Genomic DNA, 17,863 nt, shown 5'->3' with positions numbered 1-17,863 from the left:
AGTATGTAACACTTAAAAGACATTAACTGAGTGAAGATCGTTGTTTTTCTTTTCTTTCTTTTTTATTTTTTTATTTTTCAAGGTAGGGTCTCACTGTGGTCCAGGCTGACCTGGAATTAACTATGTAGTCTCAGGGTCGCCTCGTACTTACAGTGTTCCTCCTACTTTGCCTCCTTAGGGCTGAGATTAAAGGCGTGCACCACCACACCCAGCCTCATTTTTCTTTTATTCTCACATTTTTATTGCTATATTATTTATAACCCATAAAATTAGGCCATACTGACTATAGAAATCAATGGTATATTGTGAACTTAGAATATTTGCATAATTTCAAGTTATTCCTTATGCCTCTTTGCACTCACTCCTTTTTGTTAACTCCCGCCCTGTGTATGTAAGCACTAACGTGCTATTATACACTTGTGGGTCTTTCATTTAAAGAGAAGATCATAATAAGTATTGGCCTCTTTCAGCATGTACCATTTGTTCCCTTTTATGGCTAAATAGTATTTCTTTTTGTAGATGTATCTGATTTTATTAATCTGTACACTAGTTGGCAGACTTTTATGTTTTAGTTTTTAGGTATTATGAGCAGTAGTGCTACAAATATTCTTTGACAAGTCTTTCTGTAGTCATATGTTTTCATGTCTCTTGGGAAGTGTGGAAATACCAAGTTTTGTGATAAGTTTATGTTTAACTTAAAAAGAAGCTGCCAAGCTGTTTTCCTGTGCAGTTGTGTGTGTCATTTTACATTCCTACCTCAATGCCTTAGGATTCTATTTTCTCCAAATCTTTGCAAACACATGACATTTTCTGGATTTTACTTTTTAATTAGCAATAATCATGCCTCGGATAAACCTCATTGGTTACGATACTGCCACTGCACAAAGCTAGGATTTTACTTTTTAACTTCTGATTATTCTAGTGTGTGAAGTAGTCTGTCTCTTTGCTGTCCACTTCTCTATGCACATGTCCCTATACCTCACTCAGGGTCACACCCCTCTTTGGGGTGCCAGGCACCTACTATGCATCAGTGCGTAGGCCCAGGGTCCAGCACTCCTTCCTCACTGGGGACTTCTGAAGCCTTCTCTAGTTTCCCAGAGTCAAGGCCTCTGTTACATCTGTCTTCTGGTTCAGCTTTCCCTTTTCCTGTCTTGTTTCCCTCCTTTTCTTGGCTGTGATCTGAGAACTCTCCTCGAAGTGAATGCGAATGTGAGTCGTAGGCTCTTTTTCCTAGAGGATCCAACTGTGACAGGTCTACAGCCTTCGTGTGAACTAGGAAGGCCTCTCTAACTTGGAGTCAAGTTTGAGTTGATACCTGAATAAAATAAGTCAGTAGGCTAAATATCTGGGGGAAAAATTTCCAGACAGCACACAAGTGTGGAGATCTAAGAGGAGACGGTCTCTCTCTTTTTTTTTGTAGGTTCTTTCATGTCTATAGTGTATGCCGAGCATGTTCCGCTCACCCCTGCTCACACCGTTCTTGTCGCCTCCTCCTTCCAGTAGTCTGCTTTGTTCCCTTTGCGCCTTGCACCTCCACTCTCATGTCATCGGTGCATGCATGGCTGTATATACCTACATAAGATCTGTCAACCACAAATGGGAGAAAACACAGAACATTTGCTTTTCTGAGATTAGCTTAATTCACTTAACCCAGTTGCCTGTAGATGTGGTAGCTTCAATTAGATATCCCCCAGAAGATAATGTGTTCTGAGGGCTTGGTCACCAGCTGGGGGTAACTTGGGAGGGTGAGCCTTGCTGGTGGAGGTGTGCTGCTGGGATTGGGCTCAGAAGTGTTGTAGCCAGCTTCCCTATGACAGAATTCAGCCCATTTTCCTGCTGCTGTTGTCCACCTGATGGTGGCAAGAAGGTGATATCCAGCCTCTACTTTACCATCCTTTTCCCTGCCAGTGTGAAGCTTTCCCTGGAGACTGTAAGCCAAAATAAACCATTTTCTTCCATAAACTGCTTTTGGCCAGGTGCTTTGACTCAGCAATGAGAACAGTAGTAGCATCCATTTTTTTGGAAGTGAAATTAATTTACTCTTCTTTATGGCTAAAAAACAAATCTCACTCCTTACATATGCCAAATTTTCTTATCCATTCTTCTGTTGACACCTAGGTTGATTGTATAACTTGGCTATTGTGAACAGTGTTGTAATAAACATTGTGCTAGTGTTTCTATGATACATGGACTGATAGTCTTTTGGGTGAATGCCCAGGAGTTATATATCGTTATATATGGAGGATCTATTGTTAATTTTTTGAGATACCTGGGACCATTCTTAAGAGCAAGAAGATGCATGTGGGAGACAAGAGTTAGTAAGTAGGTGAAGAGTAGATAGAGCATTTTTATCGCAGAACTCCATGCACAGTGTAGATGCTGTGTAAAAGGAGGATGAGAGGAGCCCAGAGCAGAAATTGGGATCCAAAAAGAAGGATACTGCAGAAGTCCTGGTGAAAAATGGACTATTTCTCTTCTTCCTCACAAATGAATCAATAAAATATTTAAAGAAACCACAAGTGAAATAAGGATAAACACAAATGGTAATCTGTATACATTGTCTGAGTAGATGTCTTTGAATCTGTTCTAGTAGTATCAGAAAATAAACATTAAATTCTTACTGTTCCTCCACAGTTTCCTGGTTCGTTTGTCCCATTATTCCTCACTTCTAAATGTGAGTTTCTTTTGGGACCAAGTTGGGGTTTAGGTCTCTTTCTCTAGTCTCTGTCATGATGGGGCTGGGCCCTTCTGTCTTTGAGTGTTTAGCAGGTCTTTATGTTGATGGCTACATACTTGGGCACAGTGTAGATGGTGAATGATCAGGATAACTTGAGAATTTCTGTCTTGAGACTTTTGAAGTCATTGGAAAGGAATGTCATGGCTTATTTTCTTACATTCTCTTACATATCTAAAAAGTCATGTAGGCACATGTGAAACTAAACCATTGCTGGTGAAAGAGGACTCTCACCTGTTTGCAGTGTCTTAGTTCAGAAAGATGACTGGTTCAGAGACATTACCAGAAATTTTGGTTTATCTTGAATTTCATTTGTGGAGTGTTGTTCTATTAAGCTCTTACTAGTTAATGTTTATTTCCTGATATTATTATAAATAATATAAGCAAGGTAATATAGGAATTAAGGAACCCCATTGGATCTTGGTTTCTTTTTAGGAGTTGAAACACCAGAAACAGTTCTGAAATTTTTTCATTGCCCACTGATAGACATTATGTATCAAGGACTCACATTATTATAGGTCACTGAATTAATTTAAGAAAACCAGTTGACATCATTCCTTTAGGGAGTGTGGTTGATGCTTAAAATTATTGTCTTTGCCAAATTTGAAAATTTGAATAAGTTTTATTTTTAGTGTATGCAGGCTTTAAGAATGAAGTGTAGGTCTTTCCAAATTTCAAACCTTTCAAGTGAAATGGTGGAGTAGATAGATAGTTTCTCCATCACCAAAATAGTTAGTGAAGTGTTTGCATTTTCCATTTACTATTGGATGAGTTCCTTATTTCAAAATGGAAAAAATAGAGTTCAGAAAATCATTTAAAACTCTTCAGAGATCTATTCAAAAGTCATTTGTTATTAGTGAGAGAAGGAAGTCATAATTAACATCCTTATATGCCTATTATATATGAGTGCATTTATATCCTGTCAAACATAATGTGTTTTAGATGAGATCATTAGCAAATAAAATTTTTTATAGTCATTACAGTAGTAGTTGGGCAAATCCTTTTTGTTACAAGGTTCTTAGCAATTCAACTGTGCCCTTAATATATTAACTGCTGTAGTGGTCATTTTTAATTGTATCACTCTGAACCTGATTCTTGGTATGCTAGTTATTCTCCCAGAACAATTTATATCTTTTGAATTTAAAAAAATTCAGCAAATACATTGGCTACAAGGTAAGGTCTTGCTCTCACCTAGGCTGACTGGCACTTATTCTATAGTCCCAGGTTGACCTCAAACTCAGGGCAGTTCTCCTACCTCTGCCTCCTGAGTGCTGCGATTAAAGGCATGCACCACTATACCTGGCTTGCAGTTTATTTTCTAAGTAGACAAAGTACTTTGAGCTAGGGCATGATTGAATATAATGAATATATTAGGTCTTTATGATAAAACTCCTTTATGTAAGGCTCTCATTGACACTAATTAGTCTTATGTGTTTGAGGTTATTTCAGGTATGCCTGGTACTTACACAGGTAAAAGAATAAATATAAACCTTTCAAATAATTTTTAAAGTGGCATACTTTACATTTAAATGTGACAACACGTCTACATTCAGACTTTTTTTTTTTTCCAAGGTAGGGTCTCGCTGTAGCCTAGGCTGACCTGGAATATAATATGTAGTTTCAGGGAGGCCTTGAGCTCATGGCAATCATCCTACCTCTGCCTCCCAAGTGCTGGGATTAAAGGCGTGTGCCATCATGCCTAATTTACATTCAGAATTGTGATTCTGCTATATTCCCCTACATTTTATATCACCTAATTTCAAAGTTAATATTACTAATGATAACAAAAAGGAAAGAATCCTCATTCCTGCTGTTTCTCCACTGTCTACAAGATTCATATATATATAAATGTATATAATATAATTTTTATTTATTTATTAGAGAAATAGAGAATGGGCACACCAGCACCTCTAGCCATTGCAAATGAACTCCAGACATATGTGCCACCATGTGCAACTGGCTGATGTGGGTATTGGGGAATCAAACCTGGGTACAAGATTCTTTACAACCAGAAAAATACCTTGTGTTTAGTTTTACACTGGGTTCTCGAACTTTATGCAATTTTGGAGCATTAGGTTAACTTTTACCTTGTGGTTTTTTCATGTTTCAAAAAGGCATTGTGCTAAATTATTTCATGGATTGTCTAATTCACTAGTGATTATGGTAAATATTATGAGAAGTATAAAATAAATAGTCAAACCATCTGACTTTAAGAATTGTAACATGTTTGGTATGGAAACAGTGTACAGTGATAAAATAGCATAGGAATGACAGCTTGAACTTTTTTATACAACTAGAATGGGAGTGGTGTGGATGTATTTGAACTTGAAGAACTTTCTGTTAAGCTAGAAGAGGCTTGGATAGAAGGGGGAGGATTTGTCTTGGGAGGGTGCTATGGACTCTCAGGCATAATTTGACATGAGTAGACATGTATGTTTGCACGACTGTGCAAGCCTCATGACTGGAACAGGAAACCCCACTAGGATGGTAATAGGAAACATGTGGATATGAAGATATGAAATGTCTAGAAGACCATTTTGAGTAATTTGTACTGGATTTTCTTATACATGGAGACACATCAGGTTTTTAAGGAAGAGAATGGTCTCATTAGTTTATCTGGATGAATATGTAGATAGGAATAAGGGAACTTGAACTCAGGGACCAGGAATGAAAAATAAGGAGTTCCATAGAGTTTCAGAACAGAAGACTTTTATTTATTCTCATTTTCAGTATATAGTATGTGGAGGGGTGACTGACTGAATAAATTTTTTTAAAATTTATTAAAGTTATGGATATATGACACAGGAGAAAATTTTCCAAGATAATGTTTTCCCTGAATATTGTTCTCTAACATAGCATTTAGATAATCTTACCATATCACTAAATCTTGAAAAAATATCAGTGAAAATATGTCATTTCAAAATGATTTCGAAAATTTAGACAAAAAAGAAAAAAAGAAGCAGCAGCAGCAAAAACTGGATGTGGTGTCATGCCTTCCATCGCAGCACTTGGGAGGCAGAGGAAGGAAGATTGCTGTGAGTTCCAGGACTACATAGTGAATTTCAGGTCAGCTTGAGCTAGAGGAAACCCTTGTAGAGGACCTGTTCAGCATGCATGAGGCCCTGGGTTCAGTTCCTTAGCACTATATAAGTTAGGCATGTTGGCACAGGTGTATAATCCCAGTGCATGGAGGTAGAGGCTGGAGGATTAGTTCAAGGTAATCCTTTTCTATGTAGTGAGTTTGAAGCCAACCTGGGCTACATATGACACAGCATAAAATAATAGTAAAAAATAGGAAAGTATTTAAAAAATGTAAGATTAAAAATTTGGGGAAAATGAAACAAGACAAACTTCATCAAAATGTATCTGAAAAGGGCTTTTCAGTATAATTAATCCCCCTTTCTTTTTCTCCAAATATGATGGAAAAATCATTAAATGGATATTGGGATTCATTAGAAATGCCAAGAAAGTCTGGAAGATCCAAAATGAACAGGAAGACATTCTAAGTAGGAGGTCCAGTGGCAATCCAAGTTGTAGCATCATACAATTTTAGCTAGAATACACTTCACATGTCATGTTTCTAAGAAAGCATTCATTTTGAATTGGATACCCAGGCCTAAGAAGATCAACCTGCAGTTAAAAGTAACTGGCCAACATGAAAGAAATTACTTTCTTTACTTGTAATTTTGCATACATTCATTCAGGTAACAACTATTTATAGATTTTTTTAATGAGTTAAGTGGTAGAATTAAAATGATAGTTGTAACATAGTGCTTACTTTTGAGAACCTTATTATTTAGGAGATAGATCCATTGTTAAGTCAGAAAGTGAAATGTAAGATGATAAGCACTATGATCAGGTATGTACAGATAGTGTGGAAAGTACACAGGAGAGGTACCTGTTTAGTCCAGGGAGTGGGATCCTGGGAAAGGCTCCTGGGGTGCACTGACATTTAATTACAGTTCAATCTGTTTTGTGTTGGCACATTGGAGCTAGCATAGGTCTTTCAGCCATGGCTTAGAATACAATTTATGTAACTTCATTCTGTGCTTTTAATTTTGAATTGTTTTGAGAGGAGTTGAAGTCTACATGGTAGATAAGTCCTCTACTCAAACTTCTCTTTGGAGTGGAGGATATTTGGTTGATTTTTTTCATATTGTAGTGCAGGTGACAAAAATGGAAGGGAATATTGATTTTGTACTCTGTAAGGTAGCCAAATGATGCTTATATTAGATGCAAACATGTTAATACATGGTAGTACTCCAGATTAAAAAAACCAAAAAGTTAAAATTTGTTATATGTGAAAGGACCATTAATAATACATTTAGTTTTAAAGTTTTTATAGTTTGAATTTTATGGGGTAGAATATTCTTTCTGAAAAACATGATTAGCCTCCCATTATCAGTTCTGTATATCATGATATGCATTGCACATTGCTATGCATTAAATATAAACTATGGAAGCCATACAATATTCAGAAGAAAGTAAAGATAAATAATTTGATATTAGGTCAAAGAAGTCCTTGCTGACTTTAAAACAAAAGGGAAATATAATGAAGAAACAGTTTGACAAATATGATTATGTAAGATGAAAATCTTTTGTATGTCAAAAAACTTGAAATGATATTTAAAAGTAAATGAGAACCTAGAAAAATATTTGCAATATATAACATATCACTCATGTCTGTGAAAAAGCCACAAAATAGCAAAGAAACAGTTTTAAAGAAAAATGGGGAAAAGTCATGAGCAGATAGTTCAAAAACTAAAAAAAAAAAAAAGGAAATGGAAAACTAATCTGTCAAGATGATTAACCCTATTTGTAATTAAAATAGTGAAATTAAATGTGAAACACCTTTCTTATGCATTACTCTGGCTATTTTGGTGTGATGTAGTTTCTAGCATACTTGTACTTTTTTGCTGAGTTTTTCACAGTAGGGTCTTGTATTAGCCTAGGCTCACCTGGAATTGGTGTTGGACTCACAGTCCTCTTCCTACCTCTGCCTCCTGAGTGCTGGGATTAAAGATGGGGCCCATCAAGCTGATACTTCCACTTGTAGTTACTATTGTAGAGAACAGTCTTGTGGTAGATATCAAGAGCATTGAGAGAATGTTTGCCTTTCTTTGATATTTTCAATTTGTAGAATTTTTTTTATAAGAACTCAGCTGATAAAGGGACAGTAGTTACTGCATTATTGTGAAGTAAATGTATTGGTGTCCAACGTTGGAGGGTCAGTCTAACTGTGGGATATAGCCAGTTAAAAATCATGCTTTTGAAGACAGTTTAAGGATGTTGAAAATTTTGTTAATTGTCAAAATAAGCTACAGTAGTTTCTTCTTATCCATAGTTTCATGTTCTGTATCTTCAGTTACTATGGTCAGTGATGGTTTTTAAAAAATGTATGGAAAGTTCCAGAAATAAGCAATTCACATTTTTAAAAATACTTTCATGCAATTTTGAATAGTGTAACTTAATCTCAAGTAGTGGCATTCTGCCCTGTTTGGGACACAAATCATGTCCTGTCCCTCTACATCCATGCATGTGTGTATTGCCAGCTCCTTGTGGCCACCCTGACATCCCACATCCCAGCATCTAGAGGCTGAGGCAGGAGGAGAGCAAGTTCCAGGCCACAGTGAGACAGTATCTCTAAAAAGCCACCCAATACCACTTGCAAATAACAGAGGACAATAATGCAGGATTTTGGATCTTAGAAGGAGTTTCCCAGACTTGTGAACCCCAATTTTGGGTCCTTATTCTATTTTTAACTATAAATTGGTAAACAGAAATATAAATTATGAAATATTGAGTTTATTTAGGGAGGTTTATTTAGGGAAAATGGGAATCTAGGAAGAGTCTGGAACGGTTTCACAAGCATATGGAAGATAGCATCTAGAAACCCATACACAAAGATTTAGAAGAAACATTCACATAATCCAGGGGGAGCAAAGCTTAAAAACATCAGCCCTGTGCTGGACTTACATGCCCAAAGCTCTCAGGGCAGAGAAAGAGAGAGAGAGAGAGAGAGTGAGCGAGCACATGAGAGAGAGAGCAGAGATCAGCATGGATAAGCCTTTATTATAGTCAATTAAAAATAGATTTTTTTTTTTCCATCAAACTCAGGTATTAAGGGGAAGACCTGGTTGGGCCTCAGATTCCGGGGCCTGACCCACAGGCTAGTCCACCTAGGTAGTGCGCTAGACTGTGACTGTGGGGCAGCGGGGCGCTGCAGCCATCGCGGGTGAAACTGGATCAGACACGAGTTTCCCTCCTGCCAAGGCGCGGTCACATCTTCTGGTTTTCTCTTTGGGATCCTGTCCCTAAGTAAGACTGCCTGGAAGAAACTCGGTAAGTGGAAGAGAGACATTACTGTATATGAAAGGATCCTATCCAAGTCTCCTTGATCTCAGGATCTTTTCATAGTTTGTTCATTTTCTTCGGGGAAGGCTGAAATGTTTTTACTTTAAAATGGTTGAAGTTTTACATTCTATAAAGTTGACTAAGGCACACATATAATATTTGGCTTATAAAAATAGCAAAAAGATGGACATTTACAATGCAGTTTTATTGTAGAATTTGTTTATTTTTTTTTAAATTGCCTACAGTCTACTATTGCTCCCACACAGTTTACATTTTTAGCGATTCATCTTTATAAAATCTTTTCAAAACATTGTACTTATTTTTTTAGACAATCATTTTCTCCCTTTGTACTCATATTTAATCAGTTTCTGGGTCAGTATAGTTAAATCACGCAGTTAAAACGATGAGAGCACAGGTAATAAGCATGGACACAAACAACCCTGTGGGTGAGTGCCTAGCTCTGGGTCACAGGGGAAGGGCACTTACATGGCAGAGTGGCCTGTGCATGGCGTTTCCCCAGGACCTTAAGTGTGGGAGAGCAGAGCGTCCGCCGTGGGTGTGGATATCTGGTAGAGACCTCCAGCCAGTACCCACAAACCCTTTGAGTCTTTGTCCCTATTCTTTCTAGAGACTTAGTCCTCTGACAATCCTTATGAAAACATTGGGATATATTAATAATTAGAAGTGATTTTTTAGTTGGTAAGAGACTTTTAAACAAAGATTGTAGGAATTCTTAAAGTTTAGAAAATAAGATTTTTATGTTATTTGAATATATTTTGGTAGCAAAATATTACAAGCTGATAATTGAAATCTCTTTCTTTTAAATTTAGCCTGAAGTCAAGAGTTTTACTTTACTTTTTATTGTTCTCCATTATGTGTGTGTGAATTTGTTTTTCTTTCTTTGCTTTAAAATGTGATGCAAAAATACACACACAGAAAGTGAAATTTAGCTCCTCTGTAGTCCTATAATCTCCTTCTTGTTTTGTTTTGTGGATAAATCAGAAGTTCACATATACTAGATTATTATCTATTGCCATGGAAATCGTTTTGTTATTTTTCAATTTCACTGCAGGGACAAGCAGCAGGATCTAATGGACCATAAGAGGGAAATGTGTTGTTTAAACAATGATTATCCTTTCTGTTTGGCTAACAAGAAAAGAGGAGAGCCCAACTCCTTTGTCACACAGCATGAGAAAGTAAATGGATGAGAGTTAGTGACAGAATTTACCTGGAAAAAAAATGTGTAACTGAGTCAAAAGTTACCATTCAGAGCCGGGCATGGTGGCTCACGCCTTTAATCCTAGCACTTGGGAGGCAGAGGTAGGAGGATCACTGTGAGTTCGAGGCCACTCTGAGACTCCATATTGAATCCTAGTCAGCCCGGACTAGAGTGAGACTCTACCTCGAAAAACAAAAACAAAAACAAGCAGCAACAACAAAAAAGTTACCACTCAGAGAGCAGAACTGTAGAGCGTGCTTGTATAGGGATACATTTTGTCAAAACACCGAGGAGGGTTTTAAGGTAGGTTGGGTTCATGGGAAGCAGATATTGACTTCTAAGTTTGGGCTACGGGTACATGTTTGGGATTATCCCTAGGGAAGGGGGTGGAGTGGGATGAAAACATGTGATTGAGTGCAGGAGGAAGCCAGACCGCAATGCAGGCCTAACAAAAGCCCCAGTCAAACTTGCAGGGGGTCTTTGGGGACTTCATGGCTCTTGGCATCATGTCATGTCACCCTCTCTGTCAGGATTTAGAGCACAGATCAAAGCAGCTGTGGCAGTTGGGAAGAAGCCCTGACCCTGGAGGCTGCTCCCTAAGCCCGGCCCATGCTTCTGGGCAGTGAGCTGCCCTTCCTTGGAAAGGTCTGGATGATTGATTTGTCTGCATAGGTCTTCTTATTTTGACATTCAGGTGTCTTCTGTAGCCTCATCCTTATTTAATTCTCAATGTTGATCACTTTTATTAATTACTAGATTTTAATGTCCAGTATTATTTAATATCTTTGTTTGAATCATTTTAGAGTAATACAGGGTATATTTTGTTTTTTTTTTTTAATTTAATTTTTATTAACATTTTCCATGATTATAAAAAAATATCCCATGGTAATACCCTCCCTTCCCCCCCACACTTTCCCCTTTGAAATTCCATTCTCCATCATATTACCTCCCCATCTCAATCATTGTACTTACATATATACAATACCAACCTATTAAGTACCCTCCTCTCTTTCTTTCTCTTCCCTTTATATCTCCTTTTTAACTTACTGGCCTCTGCTACTAAGTATTTTCCTTCTCACGCAGAAGCTCAATCACCTGTAGCTAGGATCCACATATGAGGGAGAACATGTGGCGCTTGGCTTTCTGGGCCTGGGTTACCTCACTTAGTATAATCATTTCCAGATCCGTCTATTCAGGGTATATTTTGCATGTAGCAACAAATAATATTTTTTCAAAATTTATAACGTATTGTAGCTCTTCATAGAAAGTGAAGGGGGCATGCGGCGGGCCCACCTCTGAGGAGGCTGCGAGGGGAAGCCTTGCATCCCAACCCCTGAATGTTTTGAACCCCAGCCTTCTGCACCCAGCAGCAGCACAGCCAAAACTGATGAGCAGTCTGGAGAGGTGGCTTAGCTGTTAAGGCACTTGCCAGAGAAGCCCAATTACCCAGGTTTGATTCCCCAGAACCCACATAAGCCAGCTGCACAGTGGCACATGTTGTGTGAAGTTTGTTTGCAGAGGCTGAAGCCCTGAAAGCGAGGATAAGAAGCCTTGAAAAGCAGACGATTCTTCAGTTGTTCTCAACCCTGGTCACACAAGTGAACTTGTCTGTTAAAGGCTTAAAGCAAGCAGATACTAGTGTTCAGTTTTAGAAGTCAGAAAGTGGGATACTGCATCTGAATGTTCTATCTGCTTTACCAATAACAAATGTCTAGCAAATGGTATTAGGGTCAAGAATCATGACTTTAAAATTTCTAGCAGTTGTCCTGGAGCTCATTCATTTTGTGGCAGCCTCTCAGGGAAGTAAGGTTCCACAGGGCTTTCCCAATACCAGTGTTCCTCTGAGTCACTTGAGTCTGTTTTAAACTCTGACACATGGCCTTCACCTGTCTTTTAAGGAGAGGCAAGATCCTTCTGTTTGTTGCCTTTAAGAAACTCACCTCTCCATAAAAGATAGAAACTATCTTAGGGTGAAAGAATGGAAAATGATGTTTCAACAAACAGGCCTCGAAAACAAGCAGGTGTTGCTATCCTAATATCTGACAGGATAGACTTCAAACCAACATAAGTTAAGAAAGATAAAGAAGATCATTTTATATTAATGAAAGGAACACTCCAACAGGAGGACATTATAATTTGAAACACGTAGACCATTGGAACAGAATAGAAGACCCAGATGTAAGTCCAGGCATCAAGAAGCCATAAATTGTTACTAGAAAAATTTCAGTGCCAAAGATGGGATACTTTCCAATGAGTTGTTGACCAGAGAGGTGCCTGATGCCCCCCAAACATTACAAGCCATTGCCAAGGCTCTTGTTTTCCCACCAGGAATAGATGGTAAGACCCTTTGGCTGAAGACTCCACATGCTTGGGCTACAAGGTCACTAAGAAATCAAGTTGGAGCTGAGCTGAAAAACTACCTCTCTGTAGACCAGCTGACAGAAAGCTGGGAAAAGCATGTTGCCCTATGGGAGACAGACGTTATCAGTGGAAATAAACAGCAGTGGGCACTGCAAGCCTTAAGTTTGTCCAGCCAGCCTAAATGAGCCAATGGTTCAATAGTGGCATGTCTGTTATGGGGAAACCAATAGCTCTTATTGGACTGGAGGCCCATTCCATGGGTGGAAATACATGCTTAGTACTGAAGACCTAATCAAAAGCCTATGATAGGGCAGGTCATGAGCCCTAGGGGTATAAAGCCTGCTCTTGTCTGGCTAAATGCATATATTATGCTCTCCAAACTGCACTGTAAGTACTTTTCTTACCATTCATACCCATATATTAATGCTACTCTCACTTTTGGCTAGAGAAACTTTTCTTTTCAGGTGGTGATGACCACTGGGATAACTAAAAGGCATCATAGTGCTGAGGAGATGTGATGGAGTAATGTTGAGCACTGAAACATCTCTATCACACCTTCCAAGGCTCAGGATCCATTACAGAAGAGGTGGCAAAAAGAATGTAAGAGCCAAAGGAAGTGTAGGAACCTTTACAGTGCAACCTTCCAGACACAAAATGTCCTAGATATCCATGACTTAACAGGCCTATACTACCTAAACAAGACCATTATACTAGAAGGAGAAGATGATAACATCAAAATAAAAGACTGATTGAGAGGGGATATGATGGAGAATGAATTTGTAAGGGGACAGTAGGGGAGGGGAAGGAATTATCATGGTTTATTGTCTATAATTATAGAAGCTGTCAATAAAAAATGTTTTTTAAAAAATTTAAAAAAAAAAAGGGCTGGAGAGATGGCTTAGTGGTTAAGCGCTTGCCTGTGAAGCCTAAGGACCCCGGTTCGAGGCTCGGTTCCCCAGGTCCCACGTTAGCCAGATGCACAAGGGGGCACACGCGTCTGGAGTTCGTTTGCAGAGGCTGGAAGCCCTGGCGCGCCCATTCTCTCTCTCTCTCCCTCTACCTGTCTTTCTCTCTGTGTCTGTCGCTCTCAAATAAATAAATAAATAAAAAATTAAAAAAAAATTAAAAAAAAGAAAGTGAAGGGTTTTGCTTATTGTATTGGTTCGCATCTGTAATTTGTACTTGGGGGACTGAGGGAGGCAGGATTGCTGTGAGTTTTAGAACAGTTTGGGCTATATAGTGAAAGTGAGACCTTGTCTCAAACCTCCCCCACCTTCGCCTCCAAAAAGAGGGAAAGAAATAGTTTTAAAAATATTACATGACTATTTGAGGGCAAATATTTTTTAAAACTTTTTTTTACAGTGATTTAAAGCTTTTATAAATATTGCAAGAATAATAGAACTCATATTTTTTTCTTTAGATTTCTATTATTAACATTTTATTATAGTTGCTTTTTATTCTCTTTTATTCCTTTCTCTCTTGTCTTTCCACTTACCCTCCACACACTATTACTTTGAAGGAATTTTTTGGTTCCAGACTAGGTTGCAGACATGATGCCCTCTTTTAGATTGTCAGTAACTGTTTCCCCAAAACAGGGGCAGTCTTTTGTAGCACTACAGTATAGCCACAGAATAAGAGGTGAATGTTGATTTAATATTGTCATCTACTGCACTGAACTGTTGATAATTCATCAGTTGTCGCAATGATGTGAGAATCCAGAGCTTGCATTTAGTTGTTCTGGCTCTTTGGTCTTCTCCAGTCTGGAACTGTTCTTGTTTTGTTTTGTTATTCATGACTTTTGACATTTGTCAAGAAAATAGTCAATTTATGTATTTCTAAGTGAATCTGAGTTCCTCATAAATAACTTGTGATTTTCTATTTTGGATAGGATGACCAAGGAAGAAATTCTGTGTTCTCTGTTCAGTTTATTGTTTTCTTGCTCAGGTCTTAGAGATGCAAAGCTACATGGGTTCTTTTTATGGAGAATATTGAAGTGAATGTGTAGGCCTTTGGGATGTTCCTGTTATCTGGATGTCTTTGATTCTAGATATATTTGGTAACCAAATCTGAAATATAGCTGGGGAGATGGCTTGGTGGTAAAGGTGCTTGATTGGAAATATAGGTTGCATTTACATATGCATAAGAATATATCTTCATTTATCTATGAAACGTATTCCCACTGACATTTTTGATTTTGTCCCATAGTTGTTTCTTTTTCATGTCTTTTTCAGTCGTTTACTTTTCAATGTGGAAAACCCTGGCTCCATAATCCTCAGTATATTTACTTGCTTGGTTAATGCCTCTGTTTCTAAGAAATCTCTTCATGTGGATTACCTTTTTGACCTTGCCCTTCTTTCCATCAGCTAGTTGAATTTTTAATTCTGACCTTCTTGGACATTCCTGCTAACACCTTAGTTCAACTTAGGGCTCCAAGGCATGTACTTCTTATACTTTCTAGACCTATTCTTCTTTAAAAAAAATGAGAGAATGAGAGAGAGGAAGAGAATTGGTGCACCAAGGCCTTTGCCACTGCAGAGGAACTCCATACACGTGCACCACCTTGTGCACATGAATCACTTTGTGCATCTGTCTGGCTTATGTGGTTTCTGGGGAGTAGAACCTGGGTCCTTAGGCTTTACAGGCAAGCACCTTAACCACTAAGCTTCTTTCTAACCTGTTTTTTCTTTTGATATAAATTACTGGATGGTCTCAAAAAGTAAATTGGTTGAGCAGTTTTTATCTGGTATGGCTTATATCATAAAAAATTGTCCAGTTAAAAGGGGATTCTTTAAAATTTTAGTTTAAAAATTTTAAATGGTTGAATTTTAGTACTTAACCTGAAATTCCGTTTTGTAGAGAAAACATTGTAATATATGTTAGTCATTCCTGACATTGATGATTATATATGAATTAGCATTCATTTATATTGTTAAAGTAAGTTTTTTCTTTGGTTTCTTTCAAATTTGTTTGTTGGCAGCTTGATAAGCAAGAGCTATTAGGATAAAACAGTATTTTTGTGTTGAGCCTCACCTATTGGTCTGCAATAATGAGAACAGTTGCTGAGTTCAGTGTTTTTGTACTTTTATTTTCAAGTAACAAAATGTGTTCCTATTTTGTGATGATACCATGGGAAGCTAGTTTAAAAAACTAGCTTTAAAGGATGTGTATCTTTGAGAGGTTATAATTTAGGATGGAGGCAGGGTGGTCAGAGGAAATGAGCCAGAGTTAAAAGCCTTTTCTGTGCCATTGCATCTGTAACCACCTTCCAAGTGCTCTCCCTTTATGTCACAAGAGAGCCTGGGCTCCTGTGGGTAAATGTGGTCTGCAGAAACCTCATCATTTCTGAAAACTGTGAACAAGAAATACAAATAACAGTATTTTCTTCTTCTTTTTTTTTTTTTTTTATTTTTTTTATTTTTTTAAATTTAATTTATTAGTTTTCTTTTCAGTAAATACAGGCAGTTTGGTACCATTATTTAGGCTCATCTGTGATCTGTCCCCTCCCATTAGACCCTCCTTATTATTGAAAATGGGTCGTGCATTGTGGAGTTAGCCCCCAGTTATTAGTATGATAAATGTCTCTGAAAATCATGACCCAACATGTAACTCTGACATTCTTTCCGCCCCCTCTTCCGCAAGATTTCCCTGAGCCATGTTGGGTTCATTTTTGGTCTGCTTCAGTGCTGAGGTGTTGGGGGCCTCTGAGGCTCTGGCTCTCTGATTTGGTAGGAGTTGATTTTTCTCTGCATTGATCTCCTTCCCCTTTGTGCTGGTATCCAGTTCACAGGAAAACATCACCCTTGCTTATTTCGCCAGTTGTCCTTAGTTTCAGTTGGGCCCCTTCTGAGGTATGTTGGGGCAGCTCTCTTCTTAGGATCTGCATTTATCTGGAAAAGAGAAGCAGATTCTCCAACGGAGAGTAAGTTAGCACCCAGAAAATTGAGATAACACTTACTTTTTTGATAGACAGTTTGATAGGTGTAGGCCCTCTTATACCCCGTGATTGATGGTAGCTTGATATTGTAGAGTGGGCTTGTGTTTGGGTATGGTTCTGACTTGTTTCCCAGCTCCAGCTATGGGTCTAGTACCACTGAGTGGATCAGTTAGCCAAATCAAGAGCAATTGATTCCTCACCATGGCTGTGTACCACTATTGCACTTGTGTGGGTATCACATCCAGTTAATTGTTGCTACTTAGGTTAAACAATGTGTTGCTTGGACAGATCTTGGTCACTTCCCCCAGTCGCCTATGTAGCGCCTTCTGGCACTAGACACGCTGACTGTCTGGGGACTGACTCTCTCCTGGCTTCCAGCCATGTCATTCCATTTTACGTGCCAGCTGCGTATGGAGTTTTCAGCAATAGGGTCTTACCACTGGCCTTTGGTGGGTCATCAATTACTCTGACAGAAGTCTGTCATTGTTTTGGGAAACCTTGTAGGTTTCTCTGATCAAAAGCTCATTGTGGATTGTAGGCCCAAGCTGGAAGTGGGGGTTACAGGTCAGTGTCCACTAAGAAATTGAGGAAAAAGATAACTAATATACAAGAGTTAGAGAGGAGAGAGATAGAGGAGAGAGGGGGAGAGGGAGGGAAGGAAGATGTAGGAGATTTAGGTCAGTCTTGATCCTACCCTCTCCAGTGTCTTGTGGTTCAGGTGTTTCCTGTAAGGGACTAGTGAAGGTTCAGTCATTTGGTCTGTCTTTTAGGAAGTAGAATTTTATGGTACCATTGCCGTTTGGGTCCGGATTACTGTTTTCCACCCTTTGATTCCCTCCCCGCCCTCCCATCCATCTTATTGTCTAGTCCATGAGGTGCTTGCTGGGTATGTAAGGCATCTTGGGCAAATTCAGGTTAGGTGTTGCAGATGAGTGAGACTATGTGTCGATTTTTTTTCTGTGATTGGGTAAGTTCGCTGAGAATGATCTGTTCCAGGTTCAACCATTTTTCCTCAAATTTCTTTATGTCGTTTTTTCTTACTGCTGTATAGAATTCCATTGTGTAGATATACCACATCTTTGTTATCCATTCTTCTAATGATGGACATCTGGGTTGATTCCAGCTTTTAGCTATTACGAATTGAGCTGCTACAAACATGGTTGAGCAAATCTCTCTGGCTTTTGGTTTGAAGGTTTTAGGGTACATGCCCAGTAATGGTATAACTGGGTCTGTTGGTATTTCTATAGTCAGCTTTTTCAGG

General features: G+C 38.4%; 1 protein-coding gene and 1 pseudogene across 4 annotated transcripts in view; one reads left to right on the top strand and one right to left on the bottom strand.

The window, feature by feature from the left end:
• The window catches only part of Immp2l (inner mitochondrial membrane peptidase subunit 2), an 872,509-nt gene that overhangs the window by 134,618 nt on the left and 720,028 nt on the right, over nucleotides 1–17,863 (top strand). The gene's annotated exons all lie outside the window — the stretch shown is intronic.
• Nucleotides 761–889, bottom strand: LOC123455482 (annotated as a pseudogene).

This window comes from Jaculus jaculus, chromosome 16 (genome assembly GCF_020740685.1).
Source record: "Jaculus jaculus isolate mJacJac1 chromosome 16, mJacJac1.mat.Y.cur, whole genome shotgun sequence".
NCBI lineage: Eukaryota > Metazoa > Chordata > Mammalia > Rodentia > Dipodidae > Jaculus > Jaculus jaculus.
Note: the sequence above shows the minus strand (reverse complement) of the source record. Positions and strands in the feature narration are given on the sequence as shown.